Raw genomic sequence first — 23,686 nt, forward strand, 5'->3', positions numbered from 1 at the left:
TGCAATCAGAGGGTGTCACCCTACGCGTGTGGAGCGAGCGCATTGAGGCTTTCCAGAAAGGAGGGGAAGAGGGAGAGAGAGAAGGTGAAGAAGGAGAAGAAGAGGGAGAGAGAGAAGGAGAGAAGAGAGAAGAATTGAGGAGGGAGAAGAGAGGAGAAGGGAGAGAAGGAGAAGAAGGAGAAGAAGAGGGAGAGAGAAGAGAAGTAGAAGGAGAAGAAGAGGGAGAGAGAGAAGGTGAAGAAGGATAAGAAGAGGGAGAGAGAGAAGGAGAGAAGAGAGAAGAGAGAAGAAGTGAGGAGGGAGAGGAGAAGGGAGAGAAGGAGAAGGAGAAGAACAAGGAGGGGAAGAGGGAGAGAGAAGAGAAGTAGAAGGAGAAGAAGAGGGAGAGAGAGAAGTAGAAGGAGAAGAAGAGGGAGAGAGAGAAGGAGAGAAGAGAGAAGAAGAATAGGAGATAGAAAAAGAAGGAGTGAGAAAGAGAAGAGAAGAAGGGGAGAGTAGTAGAAGAAGAGAAGAAGAGGAGAGAGAGAGTAGAGAGATAAGAGAGAAGGAAAAGAGGGAGAAGGAGAGAGATTAGTGAAATAAGAGACAAGGAAAAGAAGAGAAGGAGAGAGAGAGAGTAGAGGAAAGGAGAAGAAGAGAAGGAGAGGGAGAGAGAGTAGGAGAGTAAGAAAGAAGAAGAAGAAAGTAGGAGAGTAGAAGAAGAAGAGAGGGAGAAAGAAAGGAGGAGAGGAGAAAAAGAAGAAGAAGAGAGAGAAAGAGAGTAACCACCACAAGTCACCCAAACCATTCTCTCAACAACGAACCCTGTCTAGCGGTGTTTCCCAACCAAACATATCTACCCGAAACCCATCAAGGACCGGACTGCCCAATCTCCGTGAGGCGAATGTCTCCCAAGAAGAAAGTCATGGGAAGCATAGGCGCCCAAGCCACTAGTAATGCTGGAGGGACGAGCGGAACGACCAACGCAGTGCACATGAACCAAGCCCAAGTTTCAAGCATTAAAATAGTTAGTTTAGAACTTAATTCTCATGGAAGGATTAATGTCGTGCATAAGGTTTTCGCATAAGATTTTACTCACCTAAAATGAATAAGGTCATCACCTTACCTCACATGAAATGATAGCTTCTACACACATAAAATGATAGGGTTATTGCCTTATTTTGCATAGAATGATAGCTTTTTAACCAGTTCAGTGCATGAATAGTCATTTAGAATCCATGTTTTGCAATCATGGTTAAAAGAAACACATGAAATGTTAATTTATGTTCATGAGATACACTTGCATCGTTAGACAAAACCCTAGACTTTCATTGACACAAGTCACATGTGATCCGGTGTGTTAGGAATAAGTATAATTGCATGCGAATTGTTTTATCGATATTTCTGTGGATTATCGCAAATGAATACGCTCCTAGCTTAGTTGAAGTTGGTGACCTAACCCTAAATGGATTGTTGACCCAAGTTATGCTTGGTGTTTTGTAAAGATTGTGAATCCCTTAAGCAATTGTTTTGATACATCCGGTTAAAATTCTGATTTTGCATGCAATGGGATTGCGATGCCTTGAAGCGAGAGGTTGTGCATTCAACTATTTGTTAATGTGGTTTTGGATGTTAACCCAAGTGGGGATTGTTTGATGGTTTCATGGCCGGGTCCGAGATGACTGATTACCATGGAACGAAAGGAATGTTTTCCCTAGAAATTGTTATTATGCTGGTTGTCTTAGCTATGGTTGATTTCCTAAGGGGGTAATTAAGGAAGGATGGTGCTAGCTAACCCCCCCCCCCCCCCCCATCCCGCGAGCTGCCAAACCCTAACCAAGCGGGTTGTGAATCCGCGCCAGGAATGTGGACCGAACCCGCTGCGAGAGGTCTCTTTGTGGAAATTACTTGGCGTAGGAGGACACTTGGGTGCCAGTGGGGTCTCTGGCCGTAAATCCCAATGCCTTTGGGCCCTACACAAGTGTTCTACGTGACTCAGGATGGGATCTTGAGACCTTGATACTCATTATAAGGCAGAATCTTGGAAGGATAAACCTTCGAGTTTTATTGCCGGAAGATGGAAGGATTTTTTTGCGGAGGCAGAAATGAGCACTTAATTCTCCTGTATGGGTAGGAGACACACATTAATCCGAAGATAAGTTAAGGAAGTGTTTGATCTTGTTTTAACCTGTCTTCGTGTCTGTGGCCTAAATTACGTAAAGGAACCTGTGACTAATGGGCTAATTAAAGAAGCTGCTTTAATGTGTCAAACATAACGTGGTAGGTAATTAGATAACTAAAACAACCCTCGAGGGAAACGTGGTGGATGTGACCAATGGTCTATCCTACGGAAGGGTGGTCTCGATTAGCTGAGAGCTTTTCTCAAAGGAGATGTTACAGGAAATGTTAGGAAAAAGTCGGTCTATGACCTTAGACAATGTTGACAAGGAACCCGGACTTCAGGTCGATCCTAGTGGGAATGGCCGGATTAGTTCCGTTGCGGGGCAGACTCGAGAGACCCTAGTTGGCAATCCCCATGTCATTCCTTGGGAGTGTCGTGAGGCATCTTCTAGATATATCTCTCGATGGTCTGCTAAGACGTGTCCTGCGATTTGAGGGGCGGGCATGTTACAAAGATAACAAAAAAACTATTTGGAAATGCCAAGTTTATATTCCCAATGTCAATAATGCTACATGCATAGCTATTTCCAAGATAGATCCATCATCTTTTTCCACCATTATAAGTCGAGAACTGCTCCTTATATAGAGTAACATGAAACAATACTCCAAAATCCATAAACCAATTTTGAGATGTGTCATTATCTATGGCAATTAAAAATGCATCACCAAAAGATGATACACATAAGAAATCAGAATCATCACTACCACATGTATTAATCTCCTCAAATTTTAACCTTACTTTTCTATTTGCCATCATCCTCATTTCCCTTCTTGTCTTTTTTTCTCTGCTTTCACTTGTAACAATCCTTTTTTATGTGTCCCTTCTTGTTATAGAAGTAGCATTATGTACCCTTTTGCTACCTGACGACTTGCTTCTTGATTTATCTCTTGTTCAATATTCAGATCTAGAGCATGGCTATGGCAGCTTGGAAGCATAGACTAAACTCATGATGACATTACTGAAGACCACAACTGTTACACAAGTGAATTAGGTTCCAAGATGGAAGCTTGGACTCATAAACACAATCTTGTGTAGGACTAACAAAGACAGACACTTAACTGAAAGTACAAAGCATCATGACATTGTATTCATTCTATATGAAAAGTGGTAGTCAAGTACAATGCTTTATAGTTGTTGGATGGCTATAGTTTTCCTCTTTGTGCATATGGGATTCAATTTTCCTGCATGTCCAAGCCTAGAACTGCCTCATACAAAGAGGCTACAATAGGTGTGATTGCAAATATCTCAACATCTCTCTCATAGGAGTTCTTCTTGGCATTTGGACTTCCTCTCACCATAAGTGTATTGGATCTCTTTAACTTTGCATCATTCTTTCTATTCACCTCAGTGAGAAAATTGTTCTCCACATTAGTAGTCATAAGACCACCTCTGAGTGTAAAGCATTAAGAGAGTTTTGAGGTCTCAAACATGTCTTTTAGAATGTAGAGAGAGAGTACTCAAGATTGATGAGAGAAAAGCCTCTCTAATAGAAGTTCTATTTTTGAAAAAAGAAAAAAATGACTTTATAAGTAGACATAGATATGATATTACTACGAATTTTCAATATGAATATCTATTTTTATCATCTTATAATTGTGATTATGATATTCTTCACATAAATGATATAGGATCTTGATCACTTTGCATTAATCAAAAATTTGGGATTGTGTGACAATGGTAATTGAAACTAAATTCAAATAATCAAAAAGCTTAGTATCTTGATCACTTTGCATCAATGGTAATTTGGGATTGTGTGACAATGGTAATTGAAACTAAATTCAAATAATCAAAAAGCTTAGTATCTTGATCACTTTGCATCAATGGTAATTTGGGATTGTGTGACAATGGTAATTGAAACTAAATTCAAATAATCAAAAAGCTTAGTATTCATCTTTTTTCAGTAGACTCTCATTTTGTTATTCTCGTCTCTTTCCTTTCCTGGTGGTAGCTTGTTTCTCCCTCTCTCCCCTCTCTTTACCATGGATATAGAAATTCAACCTTCAACAATGTATCCAAGCTCTAAAATCACATCCATATCTATATTTAATTCATTTCAAATAGATGGAAGATAGATTTCTACCATTATTAGCAAAGATAGTTGGATTACCATGTAACAAGAAAAACATAGGAAAAGACAAAGGTGTGAGAGCTCCTTCATCTCTGCTTGGAAGGGTAGGATCGAATACTTTAGACTTGGAGAAAATAAGAAAAGCCTAAAAGAGGTTTTAGTACAACATGTATTTATGCATAAAGGGTTGCATTTGAAACCTGGAGCTTCAAGTCTTCCATTGCATAGGCCAAATTGTAAGTATTTCATTCTCAATGCCTTTTTTTAGATTAAACTTGGTATTAGGTTTTATTTTGATCATTTTTATTTATATTTATAGATGTTTATCCTTATAATCTTGAGGAATAGTAGCATGTCAAGTCTATTATTGATGTTATTTTATGCATAGTTTGATTGGAGAAAAAAAGTACAAAGAGGCAGGAGAAAAACATAGCTCATAGAGAATGGAATATTTTTTAATGACAATTCTTATATTATCCCTATGAATAATGGCTGATGGGGAGAAATATTTCTACTTTCTTTGCCTAATTTTACAAGCCTTGAGTGGTATTTACCAAGTTTATTTACCAATGAGAGCTATAGATATAAAATCGTTTTTGAGATATAGAAAACATTAAAACCTAATATCTCAAGTAGGCTAAGCACAAGATTACTATGTTTATGTCTATTAATGTGTTTTTTTCTTTTTTTTCCTAATGCTAAGTTAATAAATTCAAAGGCCGTGATGTCAGGGCATATGATCATGTATGTCAAAAGGTGGACATATGATCGTGTCCTAAAATTTGTTGATAAGGGGTGAAAATACAACAATAGAAGGCAATATAATTTGCAAGATAGTTCAAGACTTTGTTGCTTGCAAATACATGCTTGCTACTCAAAATTTTATCTTTAGCTTTTCTTACAATAGATGGCATTATATTGGTAGTAGTCTAGTTGCTTTGGATTAGAGGTTGGAGGATTTTAGCAAAGGTCTTATAGTGGATCTTGATGTTTTGGCTCAATGAGGATATTATTATGATACTAAAGGTTGGATCATCATGTACACTGCATCAAGTGAGGGTAAATTTATAGAATAAAGATATGAAATTACCATGTTTATTTACATTCCAACTTAACAATAAATAAGTAAGTTTGTACATTAGTTATATTATATATATATATATATATATATATATATATGATTCCACTTCTTCTTAAATGGTAAATATCTATGCTAATGTTTTTCTAGTTATCAAGAGAAGAGAGAGAAATATATAATGTAAGGACATTGAAGAAAATATCTATTTACTTTTAATATAAATACAAGTTTAAATATTTCAATAAATGTGTATTGAATTTCTTCATGTTTATATATATGAGGTTTTAAAAGGCAATGCACAAAGACTATTTCTTTTTGGAGGAACATCCTTTTTAGGAGTTCTTTTATCCTTCTTTGATACCTTGGTTATCTAGGGTGTTGACAGTCCCTCCTTCTCTACTTACACACTCTCCATCTTCTCCTCTCATCCCTCCTTATCTATGGCCTCCTTGTATCTTTGTTCTTCTTGTATTCAATTAACAAGTATATACTTGAAAATCTTTACTCATACATACGCAACATGTTCACTGTTGTAGCAATCATTAAAAAACTATCATACATTTGAAAGAAACAAATGTTAGTTCATTGCTATTTTGCAATACACTATCTTTTGAGTGAAACAATATCTTCAAATTAAAAAGCTTGTATATTGCCTTAATAAATTTGTTATTGTTAAGTTAGATAGACTTGACCAATCTCCTAGTATTTATAATTATCCTCCAGTCCATAAGAATGACTATCATCTTGATGAGGGCTCTATGTGGTGCTTGGGAAGGGCCGTTTGACACCTTGTATCTCCTCTTTTCCATCCTATTTGCAATAGAGATAATACAGGGAAGATTCAAATGTGGGGGACTGGACTTAACTGCATTTGTTCGATGATAAAGCATTTCTTAAGGTCAAGATTCTTATGTTGTAGTACTTTAAAATTAAAGTTTTTTATTTATTCTTGGTTGTTGCATCATTGTATAGTGCACTCTACTATACACTATACCTGACCTTACATACAAGTATATGCATACATGTGTATTAACACTCATATACACACACTTGCACACACACCCTTACATGGGCACTAAACCCTTCCACATAGATCCTTATGTGCACTCCTATGCACATGTGTGATTGTACCTTGCATTGTGCACTTAACCCACCCTCTTGAGCATGTACCTCATACCTTAGTGTACACCCAAAGGCACATCTTGCACTTGCACATTAGCCACTACACAACCTTACACTCATATTCTATTGTAGGACACACCATTGTGCACTACACTTAGGTACACTCATAGTGTACTACACTTAGTCTAGGTCACTACACAACATCACTATCCTACTGCACATACAAGAGCCCTGCCTTCCTCTTTCATAACCCCAATACCCACTCTATTTGCAAGGGTCAATGGGAGTAAGAGAGGAAGGAAAGGCCTTATGAGGGACTTATCTATTAATTTGCTACATCTTAATGCACAACCTTGTGCACTTGCACTCACCTTGTGCACTTATGTGCACATGCATATGCACATACACGTACACACCCACTCACACATACACTTGTGTGCACCTAGATGAATGTACACTGGAACATTGCATAGTGCACTAAACCAATGTTGTACACAACTGCACATGCACACTTGCATGCATGCACATGTGCACATACACAATGTGCACCATCCAACCACCACACCTAGCACGCACCTTGCATGTAACTCATTACAACTGATTACACGTAGTGCACATGTTAGTCTCTCCCATCTTTTTTCTCTCTTTCACCTTACGCTACTCTATTTGAAAGGGAAAAATAAGGGAAAGAGGAGGAAGGAAGGAGATGTCTCATAGTACATACACATTAGTGTATACATGCATGGCACATAGCACATGGTGCATGTTGCACAACACACAATGCATGAAAGCACATAGTGCACATACCCATCAAGCACTCCTACTTACACCCATCATGCTCAACTAAGATATACATAGAAAACCTTACTACATGCTATATGCTTCCACAATCCTAATGCACACATGCATAGTGCACGTCGCATCCAACCTTAGGCTATCTTGCATTTGTATCTTCACAATATTATACAATGCATGGGTCAATGCATGATGGCACATGGCACAAGTAAAACACATGTATATGGGTGCACATCCATTTCATCCGCGACTCACCCACCAGTGCTACCCACCTAGATTTTATGATCCATCCATGCATCCTAGAACACTCACCCATCACCTCACTACTACGCAACACACAATGCACACATGCACATAGATTGGCCATGGTGCACACACAACACATCACACCTAGATCCATCTACCTATTAAGCACCACCTTGACCAATGTAGGAAATTCTTGGGACAAATTTACACATAAAATATTGCACATAAACTCTTAGATCCATCTAGCATACGTGCACACACACACAATACATAGTGCATGTTGCAAATGCACACAATACAAACATACATTGACCATCCACACAAATGTATTGTCACATCACCTTCCACGCATACCATGAACACACTTAGAGCACACTCGTACTTTGCACAATTACACTTACATTCAACTCATTTAAGTTGGTGCACACATCTAATTTAGCAATCTTTTCATTCACCGTACACATATTGCACAAAGGGGCTCCATAGTAATGCACCATGAACATACACACATTTTGTCAAGAAACCAAATATAAGGTAACCAAAAAAATGCACTACAAATAAAGGAACACAATTTAGATAATAACTAGGAGTTTGAACATCAACTTGAAGACAAAAAGTTCATCAATTTAACATTGAGAGTTTCAAACACACCATGTTGAGACCTAAATTAAGGTCGATAGAAATTCTCCTACTGGAAGCTCACTATCAAACCTTAAACACCTGTCCCCCATCGCCCTCAACATAGCCATTAGGGACTAGAAGAATGCTAAAAAATCCTAAACTAATTTAAAACCTTATGTTATAGTCTATTTTCTAATTACCTAGCACTGAACTCTAAGCAAGATATATCCCCACATAATCTAAATAAGAAACATCCCCACATATAGTGTCTAATATGCCACACAAACATCACTTAGAGACCTCCAACTAAGTTTCATGGCCTCTTATTACAAGCAATCCTTCACCAGTTAGGGATTTGACCTATTGGGCCTTATCTTTGCACAAAGCATGTCACTTTCACTCCACTCAACCTCACTGATATCCCAATGGACCCATGAACCTAAGACAACTTAAACTTCCTCAACCACACTTGACCATAGTGAAAAGAATTGCTATGCTTTGTTGTATACAAAGAAATGCTTGAATGCATGATGTATATGATAAGTGCTCAATAATTATTAATTAGAAATAGTGTGAAGGTGCAACAAAAAAATCATTTCACTTTTCCATGCATGCAATCTACACAATGCAATGGTGTAACACCCCCCAAGGCACGGAGTTCTCCAAACTTGTGCTACTTTAGGGCTAACAAAGAACATATAGTCATCTTAACTATGAAATATATCAAAAAAGTAGTCCTTTGAGAATTTATGATCAGATTTATTGCATTTCTCCTTATATAGAATGCAACATACAGCATCAAGGTAGCCCTTGTGCTACCAAAATGTCATTTTATAAAGTCTAACATTTTTAATATGATGTATAATGTTTTTTAATTTTCTAATATGTCTCTAAAATTTTTAAATTGTTTCTATTTATAAATACTTTTTTATTTTTAATATTTTCTCCACTTTTTAATCTTTTTGAATTAAAAATAAGAAAATGCAAATAGGCTAGAAAATGTGATGAAAATTAAGAGTTCACACATATTTATTCCTCACAAAAACAATTTAGTATCTCATTACCAAATAATGCAAACTTTCAAGTACTTACATGTAAGACACAATACATCTAAAACACATGTGTTCCACCATGGGTGCTTCAAATCCAATGATGATCTATGTAGCTTCTAATACATTTAATTGTGCTCCAAAATGCTCCAACAATGTGGTTCAAGACTTGTTCTCTACACACAATCTATCTCTCATAGTCAAACACCCATTCACCTTCTCTCATATGAATGCATACTAATAGACTTAATTGTGGTTCAATGCTCGTTCTCTACACACAATCTATCTCTCATAGTCAAACACACATCCACCTTCTCTCATATGAATGCATACTTTAGACTATGGAGGAGACAAGAGAGAGTGACTCGTTTTAGGAGAGAGAAAGATTGAAAATCAGCAATTTGAATTCCTATATTTCATCACAAACAAAACACATAGGATTATAGTTCTTGGCAAGGAGGGTCCATTTCTCATCTTGGACGGCACTGAAGATGCATGATACAAGAGAGAGGAATCATCAAACTCCAAGAATATGTTCTTGAAACCTTCTCTCTCTTCCCCACCCAATTTGCCAATTTTCCATCATTTTTTAGTTTTATCTCTTTTAAATTGGTCAGTGACCCTTCAGTTCTGACCAAATTGACCCTTTTGGTTGCCCAACCACTTTCACACAAACTAAGGTGTTGTGGCATGAACTTAAACCTCAAATGCACCAAATTAATGGGTAAATGACGGCAAGACACTTCTTCACTACTTTAGAACTTAATTTCGCACTCCACAATGCCTATAGCTTTAAAATGTTCCATGTTTTGTGCCTTAGTTGCCTTGTAAAACAGACCATGTTTGAACCTTGAATCTTCATTTCTCACTCTAAATGGTTGCTATGGTCTACAGACTTTGACATTTCAATAACTTCCAATAACCTACAGACTTTGACATTTCAACCATGACCTCTCAAGCTATGGGACATAAACTTATGGAACTCCAAGGGCAAGGAATTGACACTCAACCAATTTCTTGGAATAAAAAATGATACTAGGAAATAGCTTGCAACCATGCAAGTAGAAATGGATAGCATTCCAAGAATGTTATTGAATGCCAACGCTGCAAGATTCTCACAAGATTCATTACTAGATCTAGTATAGTAAGCAATTTAACCACATTGATATTCTGCACTCAAGTGAGCATGCACATAGCCCAAACACTCATAGCATGAATGGGAAATACAATGGAAGTAAAGACCAAGCTAAAATGTTGTTAGTTCCAAAGAGCTAGATAAATATCAAGCTTGGGATGACCCTTACAACTTTGTTGAAAATTTTGAGCAAGTTTGTGGGGAAAATAATCGAAAGGGTGATGCAAAAAGGTGAATGTCTTTAGATTGTGTTCATTCCTATGAGCCATAAGGTATTGCTTGTCATTCACCTCAATCTTCTCATGACTTAGCTAAGGTTTGTGATGGCTATCTATAGCTTTCTTGTCTCTACTTCTTTCAGAGTCTAGGTCATCAACTCATATTGCTTCATCAAGCACATTGTTGATACTAGAACACTTGAGACCCAAGTTTCTTGCCATGGTTTTGTAAATCTTTTCATCACGGATTTCTTCCATGAATGCCTTAGCCATAGCCTTAGTACTAATGGTCTTTCAGCAACAACTAGTATGTGTTTAAAGGGGCTTCTTACTCTAGAGATGTAGTCTCACATGCTCTCATCCTCTTGGTGCTCAATGTTCATTATGTGGACAATGAGGTTATCATCAAAATGTCTCTTAAAAATGGTAGAGAACCTAAAGTTGTCTCAACCTTATTGACAAAATATACCATGCATACATTGTGGTGAAGAGTACCTCTCTTTGGAGCTCTTTGTAGTGCTCGAGGCTAGAATACACTTACACTAATTGTGGACACTTTGGATATGAATCCGCCTATTATAGAGCTCCACATAGACTCCTAAGATCGAGTCTCGATGTTAGGACCTAAAATGGGACTGACGGTGGCTATAGGCACTAGCCGGGGGCCTCTAAAACACTCACAAGACAACCCCACATAGCCTCACAGCTAGGATCATCTAAGGGACACACTGCCCTAATTGCTACTATAGATATCACATTTGTAGTAGAATGTAGTCCAACGATTGTCCTTCCCTACTCCTCATAGGGAGTTCCCATACATCCTGGTATAATATACCACATAACAGAAAATCCATAGAAGGCAACCTCTTGGCTGAATGCTGTGAGCCCACCACAGCTCTCCTCCACCAAGAGGATTGGCCCCTTGATGCGCTCCTCTAACATAAAGAACATGCGAACATTCTCCACTCTTATATACTTTGAACGATCCAAGAGATTTGATCTTTCATTGCTAAGCTTGCCCCAAGAAACTATTCATCTATCCTACAACTTGGGTTTCCTTACACACTTCATGTATGTCAATGTTTGGAAAGCAATTGCAATGCATCCAGGTTTGATACCATGTTATACTTAATGCAAGTGTGGATGACCATTGTGCTCAAGATTTTTAATCATTAAAAATGAGCTAGGTGAAATGCAAACACAACCTTTCAATGTTTTTCCAACTAATCATACGTGCTCCATTGATAGAGACAAGCATCGAATTTCTTTGTGCTACTAGTCTCCATCATTCAAATGATAATCCATCCTATATGCTATGCATAGACAAATAGATCAGAATTTGAATCATTTTTAGCAATTAACCACTCTCACAAACCCTCTTCCCTCCTACCGTTTACGTTTTGCATTCGTTGGGTAGGTGTAGGGTTCATTTTTATGCAATTTTTCATATAAAAACTAATAAAAACATCTATAACATAGAAAAAAGGCTTGATTGAGGCTTAATTATCATGCTTTAGCCTTGCTATATACTCACAAACCTCAAATGTATTTTTTTCCAAATTTTTAGGCACAAAAACTAAATTTTCTCTTATTTTTCCTATTTTTTCTCATTTATTTCTTCATAAAAATGAGATATTTTAGAATTATAAGTTCTTACTGATCAAGGACACTCAACATCATTTTCATATCCATTTTCATCCCATATGATCCCAAAACACTTAATGAAAACCCCAAATTCCATTATTTAAAAAGGAGGGAACTGAGCGTAGAGTGACCCAAGGAGAACAGGGCATCGGTTTCAAGTCCTGTTTCGGTATCCAAGAACCTACCAAGATCTCACAAGGTGACACTTAATCTATTTTTAATTTTTATTTTTCTCTAACCTTCCTTTTCTCTTTTCTTTTCGGCTAGCTGCTACCCCTAGGAAGGCAACGCATCCGTCGGGTTCTGGGTCTGACTCACCTCCAAGAATCTACCAAGCCTTCAAAAGGTGATAATCAATTGCTTGTAGGTATTTTCCTATTTTTTATTTTTCTTTTCTTATTTAGGGATAGAACCCCTTTTTACACACCTATGTAATTCATACTTTTAGACAAATTCAGAACTTGCTATTCTCTTGATATTTTGGCAGGCTTCTCTAGCTGCCTCACACTAATAGGGACTCCTAGGACAACTGCCTAGCAAGTAGGAAGGACAAGGTCACAAGGACTACCCTCTACCATAGGTCTTTATCACCTGACAATGTCCTAACAGGAGGTAGACAACTACTCAAATCTCACCTAGATATATATAACTAAACCCTAGGACTTCGTGCCTTGATTGCTGGTCCCCAACAACCAAAAAGAAATTAACCCCTACATACACATATAATATTATCAAATTAAGGGAAGACTCAGAAAGGGGACAAAATCACCTAGAATGGCCACAAGAGCAAAGGCTCCCTCAAGTGACTTTGTTAACCTATGTGATGCAATCACTAAAATAGAAAACCATTAAAACGTTATCTGCACCAAACAGACATATGGCCCTCTTGGCCTAAGGAAATATTTCATTTCACACCCAACAAAGCTGGCCCTCTTGGCCTAAAGAAATAAAGCATTTAAACTCTACAAACTAGCCCTCTTGGCCTAATGGAATGGAACAAAACAACGATATCCCCCTTTGTAAAATCTTGCTAGTATTAAAAAAATGCTCCATCCCAAGGAGGAAATAGGGCTCCTTCCCTAAACTAAATGCATCAGATTGTGACCCATACCTCTTGCATAAATAGCAAGAGTTGTACGCATAGCGTATTGTCTAGCCAACTTATTGGTCGAAGATAACAAAGGCAAATGGGTCTCGACCATAATGAAGGAAAGAAATGGTAGCCTAATGATCTTGATTCTTTATGTGGATGTAATTTTGATTGCAAAAAAGTTAATTATGGATGTAGATGATTTAAAGAAAAGGTAACATGAGACCTTTGACATGAAGGACTCAGGGAATGCTGGTCATACTCTTGGTATGCACATTATATGAGACTGAGACGACAAAGAGATAATCTATTTGTCTCAAAAGGAATACATTGGGAAGATATTGAAGCATTTCAATATGGAGAGCGGGGAGGCTATTAGTGTTCCATTTCCTCCATATTTAAAAGTAAGCCAAGAGAATAGCCCCAAATTAGATGAGAAGAAGGGTAAAATGGCCAAGATTCTAGATGGATCTGCAATTAACTTGATGTACACCATCATTGCTACATGTCTAGACATTTTCTACACATTGGGAGTAGCTAGCAAGTATATGGAAAACCTTAGCAAAGAAGCATTGGGAGGTAGTAAAGAGCATTATGAGATACTTGAATGATACCAAGTCTATGTGGACATGCTTTTCAAGGAAGTATTTATCTATCCTTGGATATGTACACGTTGATTTTGTAGGGAGTGTAGACTCTAGTTACAAGAGGTGCACTACAAATTTTATCTTCACTTTCACAGGTGTGTGGTGCAGTCTCTTGGATCTCTTGATTGTAGCCATGTACGATGCTATCTACCACTAAGGTAGAGTTGGCTTGCAAGGAAACTATATAGCTTACTCGTCTAGTGAGAGACTTGGGTATTGCAAGAGAGGTGTCTACATTACATTGTGATAGTTAGAGTGCCATTTAGTTGACATAGAACCTTGTTTTTCATGCAAAGACAAAGAATCTTAAGGTGAACAATTCACTATAAAGATGGCTGAAGACAAGCACATTGAGGTTGTCAAGATCAATGTTCATGCTAATCCTACAAATCTTCTCACAAAGATTCTACTTTGTAAGCACTTTGCACATCATAGAGTGTTAATGTGCATTGGATAGTGCCTTCACTTTCTTCTTATACTCCTAGACATATTGGCCTTTATGTAGGAGGTTTTTTGGGTAGAAGCCAATGGCCAATACCCGAGGGGTACCCCTTGGATATGTATACACTATATAGATATTTAAGTGAAGATAAAAAAGAATAAGGGTACAATTCAATTTGTACCCACATAACTCTCTTTTGTTCTTCTCTCTCTCAACCCTCGTGCATTCCATAACTTCTACCTCACATCCCACCATTGCTTCTCTCTCACTTGGAGATAGTGATAAACTACAAGTAAAGAAGAAAGAAAAGAGTGGAGAGAATCAAAATAAAGTTTTCTACATCACCTCAATAAGTGCCACATATATCTTTTCCACAAAGGTGGGTGCTCTTTCCTACTAGTTAGGATGGTGAGATTTCTATACTAGAATAGTGGGGGTCCCATGAGTCACCTAAGTACTTAACTTTCTATCTCCCAAAGGGACTCCAAAAATTTCCTTTCTATTGGGGTAGTATAGGAAATCGTTAGAGTGGGAACATAGCTAGGGAAAAGGCGGTTTGAGCATAAGGTATATAATCCTAGATAATGGTATTAGGAGCCATAAGATAACTAGCATAAAAAAGTACTTAGGGTTCCCAAGATGATGTGAGGCTATGAAACCCAATTGAAGTGGAGGATAAACCTTGTGAATATCATCATGGAGACTTGGGTTTCATTTTTTAGTACATTACCTATTCAGAGAGGATATCCTACCTACATGCCCTGCCCATGAAGGCATGACCATGAAAAACATGGTTGATACAACTTTCCTCTTAACTTCAATGTTATTGCCCAAAGGAAAGAAGAAAACCTTAAGTTTAGAGAAAGAGACTTAGTACATACTTTATTCTTTGACATAAATTTATAGATAGATAGTTATACCATGGGAAAATTACTCCTTTGTGTGACAATGCTATTAGCCTATTGTCTTGAGTTACTAGAGGACATTAATGCAAGTAGTAGATTCACTAATTGTAGTCACCTCTTTCTTTTAACAATACTGCTTGAGGCAAGGTTAACTCTCAAAAGTTACATGATAATTAGGGCCTGGATGGGAAATTTTTTGAAGAAACTCCCTCTAACAACAGACAAGAGAGGGGAAATTTAAAAAAGAGAGGTGAAATTGATGTACCATATGTACACCCACTATCACATTGTGTAGGGGTCCCTCAATTTAGATGCATCCTATAGCCGTGGTCAACAAGATTCATTCCTAGCCCCCTATCCTTCCTCCACTACATAATAGTCTCAAGGCCCATCAAGGGCAGGGTACCACAAGGTCACTTGGAAGGCTTGTCAACTTGAGTGACGCACTACATCTCACTTTTCACCAATTCAGACCTTAATTTTGGAACAATAATTTGAGTTTCTTTGGAGATTGACCCATCTCCTAGTAGCACTTTTAGGAGCATAAACAAAATACGGTAACCACACCACCTAGGTAGTGCATAACTTTTGATTGTAGGCTTGTAACATGGAGATGATCGAAAGCACCAACAACATTGGTGGGGCATACAAGAATATCTCCTGATTTTCCTTAGCTATGACATACATTTGAACAACTAGTCCTCATTCCATTTGACATGATGAAAAATAAAGTATCATATCAATTCCTTTCATCATTCTCCATTACCATCCTCTTTAAGACCCACTAGCACTGACCTACATAATCTGACCTACATAATGCTACCCACCATGTCATAGAGTGATATGGGAATGGCATCTTTCTAGGAGGAGGGCAACGTTAATCTCTTCTCAAAAGTGACAAGTAAAAAAACTCATAAAAATAAAAAAAGGTTGACTGAATTAAAGCACAAGATATGGATTTAGACATAGAAGCGAATAGACAAAGATAAATGTGACATAAAGGTAAATTTTGGATACTCTTTGAAGAACATTCTATTGTAGTATTACTTTTGAGAGGCTCACTCTTGTGCAAATTGTAAAATATATGTTGAAGTGGTATTGAGGACACATGATTTCAACTCACTAAGGTGGGAAGACCGACTAATTTTTTTTGGACATATAAATTTTTGAAGAAATTTGTCTTGAAGTTATTTTTGAGAGCTTGGATCACTCCTGTACCAATTCTAGTATATATGTAGGAGTGGGGTATTGAGAGCATGGTGTTTTAACTACTAAGCTAGGAAAGACAATTAAAGATGGAAAGATATGCATAAAATAAGACAAGCCCAACTGTAAGCCAAAGAGAGGATAGGTGGCCCAAAAATTAAGCCCATGAATAAGACTAAAAAAATGAATGAATGAGCTCATTTTTTGTGGTGAATAATATTGCAGAATTCTCTTCTTGCTTCTTATTTCTCCATCTTTCTTGAGAGAGAGAGAAGGGGGGAGGTGAGTGAGGGACCAATGCATGTGAAGCTCTTCACTACCACTACCACTACCACTACCACTACCACTACCACTACCACTACCACTACCACTACCACTACCACTACCACTACCATGACCACCACCATGACCACCACCACCGCCACCACCACCACCACCACTACTACTACTACTACTTCCATCAAGTTTAACATCTGAAGTTTGAGAAAGCTATGGCCATTTAGGAAAGCCCAAAGTGCAAAAGACTGCTTAGTTTCCCAATGCATTTGATGTTGCTCCAATAGCTTTATTGGAATTTTGAATAAGGTCTTATAAGTAGATTTTTCCAACCCGTTGACTTGAGGGTAGTTTGAGGAAGACTTCTTGTGAGAAATCATAAAAGTTATAATTAAATACCAATTGATTTTGTGTAAGAAATTATCTTTCCATTCACTAATCTATTCCACTAGACATTCATACCCAAAGAAAACATCCATACTAGGTGGAAATACCATTGAAGACATATATTTCCATGAGCTAAGGCATATTATATTTTTTAGGCTATAGCTCAATCCATTTGGTATAATAATATATTAATGACAAGATTCACTTGTTTCTAGTCTAGGTAGCAACATTAGGTTTGCATGGGCCAATAAAATCAATGAAGCCAGGTTGACCTAATCATTGATATGAATTACATTGATAAATCCATTTCCACATATCACCATGCATTGTTAGCCATCACAAGCCTCGTTGATGGATTTTTCAAAGAGTGGATTGTATTTTATGGGACCTAAAATGGGCCCGACGTTGGCTCTAGGGCTCTAGGTGAGCCTTCTATATTCACCAAATCACCCTCATGGCCTGGTGGCATCCAGGAGCATTTGGTGGTTGTACACTACTTTAAATAAATCACACATTTGTGTTGATTTATAGTCCAATATTTTTTTACCTTCCTAGCTCCAATAAATCACACATTTGTGTCGATTTGTAGTCCAACATTTTTGCCTTCCTAGCTTTAATAGAGAGAGTGTCCAAACATACAACTGATTAATACCTTGATTCACATACACAGAGCTCCCCCCAGCATAGTGCTATGGCTCCTACGACACTCCTATACTTGGGTAAGGGCCCCAGAATATAATCTTACACATAGAACATGAACGTAATAGAGTCCTGTCATAATATAAGCATAAAGACCTAGGAGATTGTATATATTCCTCACTTAATTAGTTTCCCTAAGATATCACACTATCCCCTACAGTAAAGAAAAATCTTACTTTCTCAATGTTGGTCATCACCTAAACATACAATTGCCATGCATCTAGGAATTTTATCTTTTGGTACCATATTTAAATTGCATGTGCAAAGTGTATGGCACTTTGTGCTAAAAAAACTTAACTAAAAACTAGCAAACGTGGAGTGCACAAATAATCTTTTCATAATTTCTTTCTATTAGCGTCATGCTGCATTGCTAGGGAACATCACTCGGCTAACCTTGCTATTGAACCTCTTAAAACTTATATGAACTACAACCTATATGCTAAAATATGCAAAGAAATTAGTAACTTAACTCAACATCTTTCCATTTCAGCCACTGCCATTTATATTTAGAGTGCTTGCCCAAATGTAGGGAGATTTCATGATAATTTTTCATAAAAACAAGCCCTAAATACACACTTTAACATATAAATAAAGGCAAACTAAGGTAAACCCTCATGCTTTACTTGCATTATACATTCATAAACATTCTTCTTATTTTTCAAAAAAATTTATGCACAAAACCTAAAATTTCTTATATTTTTTCTTTATTTGACTACTTCTCATGATTTTTTTCATTTATTTCAACATAAATTATTGATTTTTTGAGTTACCTAGTTTGTATGTCTTGTGTGAAAATCCATCAGCATACTCATTTTCATGCCATATTAACATCATTTGAGTTCCAAAACCTAAGAGCAACCACGTTTTCCATTAAATCCTCTATTTCGAGTTTTATACTTTTATTGTTTTTTTAATACAAAAAGGAAAATGAATGAATTTCTAAAATTGTAGATCTCAAGCAAACACATTTCAATAATTTGCAACCATCTTTCCATCATATGCACTAACTATTCATCATAAAAACTAAATAAATATCACTTACTCTAAAATTCACATACATACGTCTTGTATTTTAAGAAAATGGAGCCGCTAATACTATTTCCTAGCTAGTAATGCATCCAAATCACCCAATTTACTTGCATTATGCTATTGAACCATTGTCCATCATTGATTCGTCATATTAGCCCTCCCTCTCCCTCTCCCTCTCCCCTCCTCTCCCCCCTGTCTCTCTCTCTCTCTCTCTCTCTCTCTCTCTCTCAAACAATCATATTATGAACAAGGAAAAAATAGGAGAGAGAAAGATTGAAATTGTATCTTACTAATTACTGCAAATTTTTGCGTGATCTCTAAATTAATTGATGGAAAAAAAATAATGGATTCAATGTCCAAGAGGAGGAGCATGATCTCAATAGAGACAAGAAAAATGAAAATTTTAATGGAAGGAAGCAGTGTCGAAAAAATGCATCTCCCCCATGTCATTTGAATTTTGATTAGTTTTCTTCTTAATTGAGCTTAATCAATAACCCCTCTCCCCAACTAACTAATTCAACTTTTGCCTTTTCATGCACATGATCGAAGTGGTTTCAACTCAGTTGGAGGGCAAACGTCTCGGAATTGCAATCTGACCTGAATGAGCATCTTTCTGATATCAAAATATATCAATTTAGTCTTTGTCACATGTTTTTGGCTTCTGAATTCAGTAGCTGCTTCATAACGCCAAACATTGTAGCCATTAAATGGGGGGTCAAATGGACTTGGATTGATGAACATACACTTTTTTAGATTCTCGGGGTCGAAATGTATCTAAGAAAACTCTAGTTCCTTGATTCGTAACCATTTCATTTTGCACCAAAAAATGCTCTTTTATGGGTCTCAAGCTTCTTTTGTACTTGTATTTTGGATTTAAAATCCGCTCTCATTGCTGACCCCACGAGATAGGGCGGACTTAGCTAGTCAAACCCATAAAGTGATCTATACAAGTAGAAACCATAAAGAGCATCAAGATGCTACAAATAAAATACTTAACAAAGCATAAACATAGCTCTCATCTGACCCCTTGACTAAATGAAAGCATGAAGTCCATGAGAGAGAGCCGAAAAATAGTGTGATAGAGATCTGGAGCGAGTTGCTAATCAATTGCTCCAACATAGAAAGGCTAAAAGAATTATCAAAGGAGTCAGTCTAAGTGGTGGTTTGACTTGCCTATCGGGATCTAGGACAACTAGACCAAGAACTCCTACTAAGCAAAGACTCCTATAGCTTGGTCTATAGAAAGTTACATATTTTTCATTTAATCAGACCAATAACTCCTACTAAGCAAAGACTCCTATAGCTTGGTCTATATAAAGTCACATATTTTTCTTTTAATCATATTTTTCTTCAGAATTTTATACTTCGGTGTGTAAAAAGGACGAAGTGTAGTGTATTGTGACCTAAGGAGAACATGCTATCGACCTAAGTTCCTCTCTTGGTATCTAAGAACCTACCAAGCTCTCACAAGGTGACACAATTTTTTTTCCTTCTTTCACTTACTTTTATTTTTTGTAATGAATGGAATTGAGAGGAGAGAGAAGAAGAATTGAAGAGAGAGAAAGAGAGCAAGAAGAAGAGAATAGAAGACTATAAGAGGAGAGAGAAAGATAGAAATTAAGAGAAAAGAAAGAAGGAAGCCATGGAAGCTGAGATGAAGGTGAAGAGTATGTTCTTGATAATAAGTGGTTTCCCTAATCTGGGACTCTTACACCCTATATACCCGAGTCAGTGTGATTGGGTATCTAAACCCTAGTCGGTGTGTATCCTGCTTATTACAATCCATCCCTACCCTGAAGGTTTTTGCCCTAAGAAAAAAGGAGAAGTAGAGGGGAGTGATGGGTGGGATAAGAGAGGGTTGCAGAGTACTACTATGGGCTCTTTTACAATGAAAATTGGGTGGGTAAAGACTAGGGACATCATGCTGTCTAGGACTGGTGGCCTGCTGAAGTAAACGGGTCATAACTTTTGATAGGCTGCTCCAAATAGGGCGTACAACATGTCAAAACAAAGCTTATGATGAGTACTTTCAACCTATATAGGATGCACATGCTTGAGATTTGAATAAGTACAAAATTTTTCTAAAATAGTGTGGAGTCTACAAGTAGAGGGTGGTCAAATGGGGCATGATCGGCTAGTCTTCCAACCGTGGAGCCTCTTGGAGGTAGGGGAATTCATTGACAATGGTTGCTGGGCACCAAGAGGCTTCTTCTAGGGGTAGGCCTTGCCGTTTGATGAGGTATTCTTTAATGGATCGAGACCATAAGTGCTTATCTCATTGCCCAATGATTGCCTCAGGGATATACCGAGTGATACCTTCTTCATCTATAGGGGGAAGTTCTTCCACATAGTCCATTGAGAAGCCCATGAAGGGTTTCAGCTAGCTGACATAAAACAGATTGTGGATTTTGGTGGTAGGGGGAAGTTCTAAGTGGTAGGCCAAGTCATCAACTCTCTTCAGAATCAGGTATGGGCCATAGAAGCGGTGTTTCCCTCTTTGTCCTAGAATTCCAAATGCATTCTTTTCTCATCAGCATAGAGTTTCATGTGTGTTTGGGCCTTTTGAAGGTTCATTTTACATTGCTGAAGTAAGGCTTGCATGCTATCCAACTCAGCTTGACTCTAAGGATTGATCTTATTCATTAAATAAGATTGTGGGGAGGGGAACCTTATACCCATATAAGGCCTCAAAAGTTGAAACTCCAATGCTAGAATGTGTGGAATTATTATATGCAAACTCAGCCTAGTGGAGCCACGTATCCCAATTGTGTTGTACATCATGGCAAAAGTGCCTCAAATATGTCTCAAGACATCTATTCACTCTTTTAGTCTCGCCATTATTCTAAGGGTGGTATGCAGTGGATGGAGCAAGCTTGGTCTCCATGGAGGTGAAAAGTGTCTGCCAGAAGTTGCTCATAAACTTTGCATCCTGATCATGTACTATGACTTGTGGTAAGACATGCAACTTGAAGACATTTTCCATAAATTGAGTGGCCACTTGAGAGGTAGTGTATTAGGTCTTGGTGGGGATAAATTGGGTAGCTTTGGTGAGGCGATCAACTACCACAAGATATTTTTCTACCCTTTCTTGGTCGTGAGAAGGCCAGTGGTAAAGTCCATTGTGATGTGAGTCCATTTCCCTTTAGGGATAGGGAGTGGCTGCAAGAGGCCAGCGGGCCTGAGTGTGCTATCCTTGTTCTATTGGCATGGAACACATTTGGTCAAAAAGTCCTTGTCATCCCTCCATAATCCTTTCCAATGAAAGCTCTTGGCAATCCTATCATATGTTTTGAAAACATCCATCCCAAAAGAATGACTCATTTTTTAAGCAATCAATCAAAGGTGCTACAATGGTGGCATAGTGCTTAATGAAGCGTCTATAGAATGAAGAGAGACCAAGGAAGCCATACAAAGAAGTGGTGGTGGAAGGAGTGGGCCAATCTCTAACACATTGCACCTTCTTCGGGTCAACGTGTATGCCATTTTTTCTCACAATGTGTCCCAAGTACTCCATAGATGTCTGCATGAAGGTGCAAATTCTCTCCAAGTTAGCAAAGAGTCAATGCTCTCTCAGTATGTCAAACACCCTTCTGACATGTGTCAAATGCTCCTTGGACAACATGCGGTAAATGAGGATGTCATTAAAGAAAACAAGCACAAACTTGAATAGAAAGGGTTGTAGGAATTTGTTCATGAGGCTTTGAAATGTGGTGGGGGCGTTAGTCAACCCAAAAGGCATCACTCTAAAATGATAGAGTCCACAAGTAGTCCTGAAGGCCGTTTGGACCTCATCTCCCTCCTTCATATGAATTTGATGGTAGCCAAAGCACAAGTCAATCTTAGTGAAAAAGCATTCCCCTTTCAGCTCATCCAGCAAATCATCAATCCGTGGGATGGGGCAGTGGTTCTTCACCATAATTTTGTTCAAGTCTCTATAGTCAATGCACATGCGAAAGGAGCCATCTTTCTTCTTGACTAATAGGACAAGGGATGCATAGGGGGAAGAACTCAGATTGATAAAAACCCATCTCTAACAACTCGACTTGCTTTGCAACCTCTTCATGGCTTGGAATGGGGCTCTAAGTCAAGTGGATGGTCCACATGTCTCTTAGGAGGAAGGGTTATAGGCATCTGAAATAGGTCATTGTATTCCTCAAGTAAGGCTTGCAAGGATGAATCATTAGATACTATAGAGGGGTGATAAAATTGTCCTTATTCAATTGCAAAACAAAGATTTGTGAGCACTTTTTAAACTCCCTTTTGAGTTGCTTTGCTATAATGAGTTGAAAACCAGCATGATCTTAAACTCCCTCTAGGTGGATAGGCTATCCATGCATCATAAACTCCATATAGAGCTAAGAGAAGTCCATATCAAATTTTCCCAATTGTTTCAGCCAATCACAGCCCAAGACCATGTCAATGGGGCCCATATCTAGGGCAATTAGATCAACCAGTGCCACATAGTTTTCAGCCAAGCATAAGGGAACTATGGGACATACATGTATGCTAATTTCTTCTTCTCCATTTGCTACTTGGACATTCAAGGGATGGTGTAAATCCATAGGGGTGCATTTCAACCGATCAATGGATGATTTATTGAAAAATTTGTGAGTGCTACCATTGTCCACAAGGATGAAGACATTCTTTCTATGGATGCTTCCTTGAATGCAAAGGGTGTTGGGGCTTCAGGAACCCGTCCAAGCGTCCAAGGAGATAGAGCAAAGGGAAGTGGTAGGTAGGTGGATGTCAAATTAAGAATCTATGATGGATCATCGCTTGAGTCAAAGGGAAACCATCCACTAGGTCATAGAACTGCTCATGATCAACATCCTTCGTAGGCTCAGCCTAGTTGATGGGCAAGTCATCCT

This window comes from Lygodium microphyllum, chromosome 30, assembly GCF_053477565.2.
Source record: "Lygodium microphyllum isolate KBCC chromosome 30, Lygodium_microphyllum_v1.1.10, whole genome shotgun sequence".
Classification (NCBI taxonomy): Eukaryota; Viridiplantae; Streptophyta; class Polypodiopsida; order Schizaeales; family Lygodiaceae; genus Lygodium; species Lygodium microphyllum.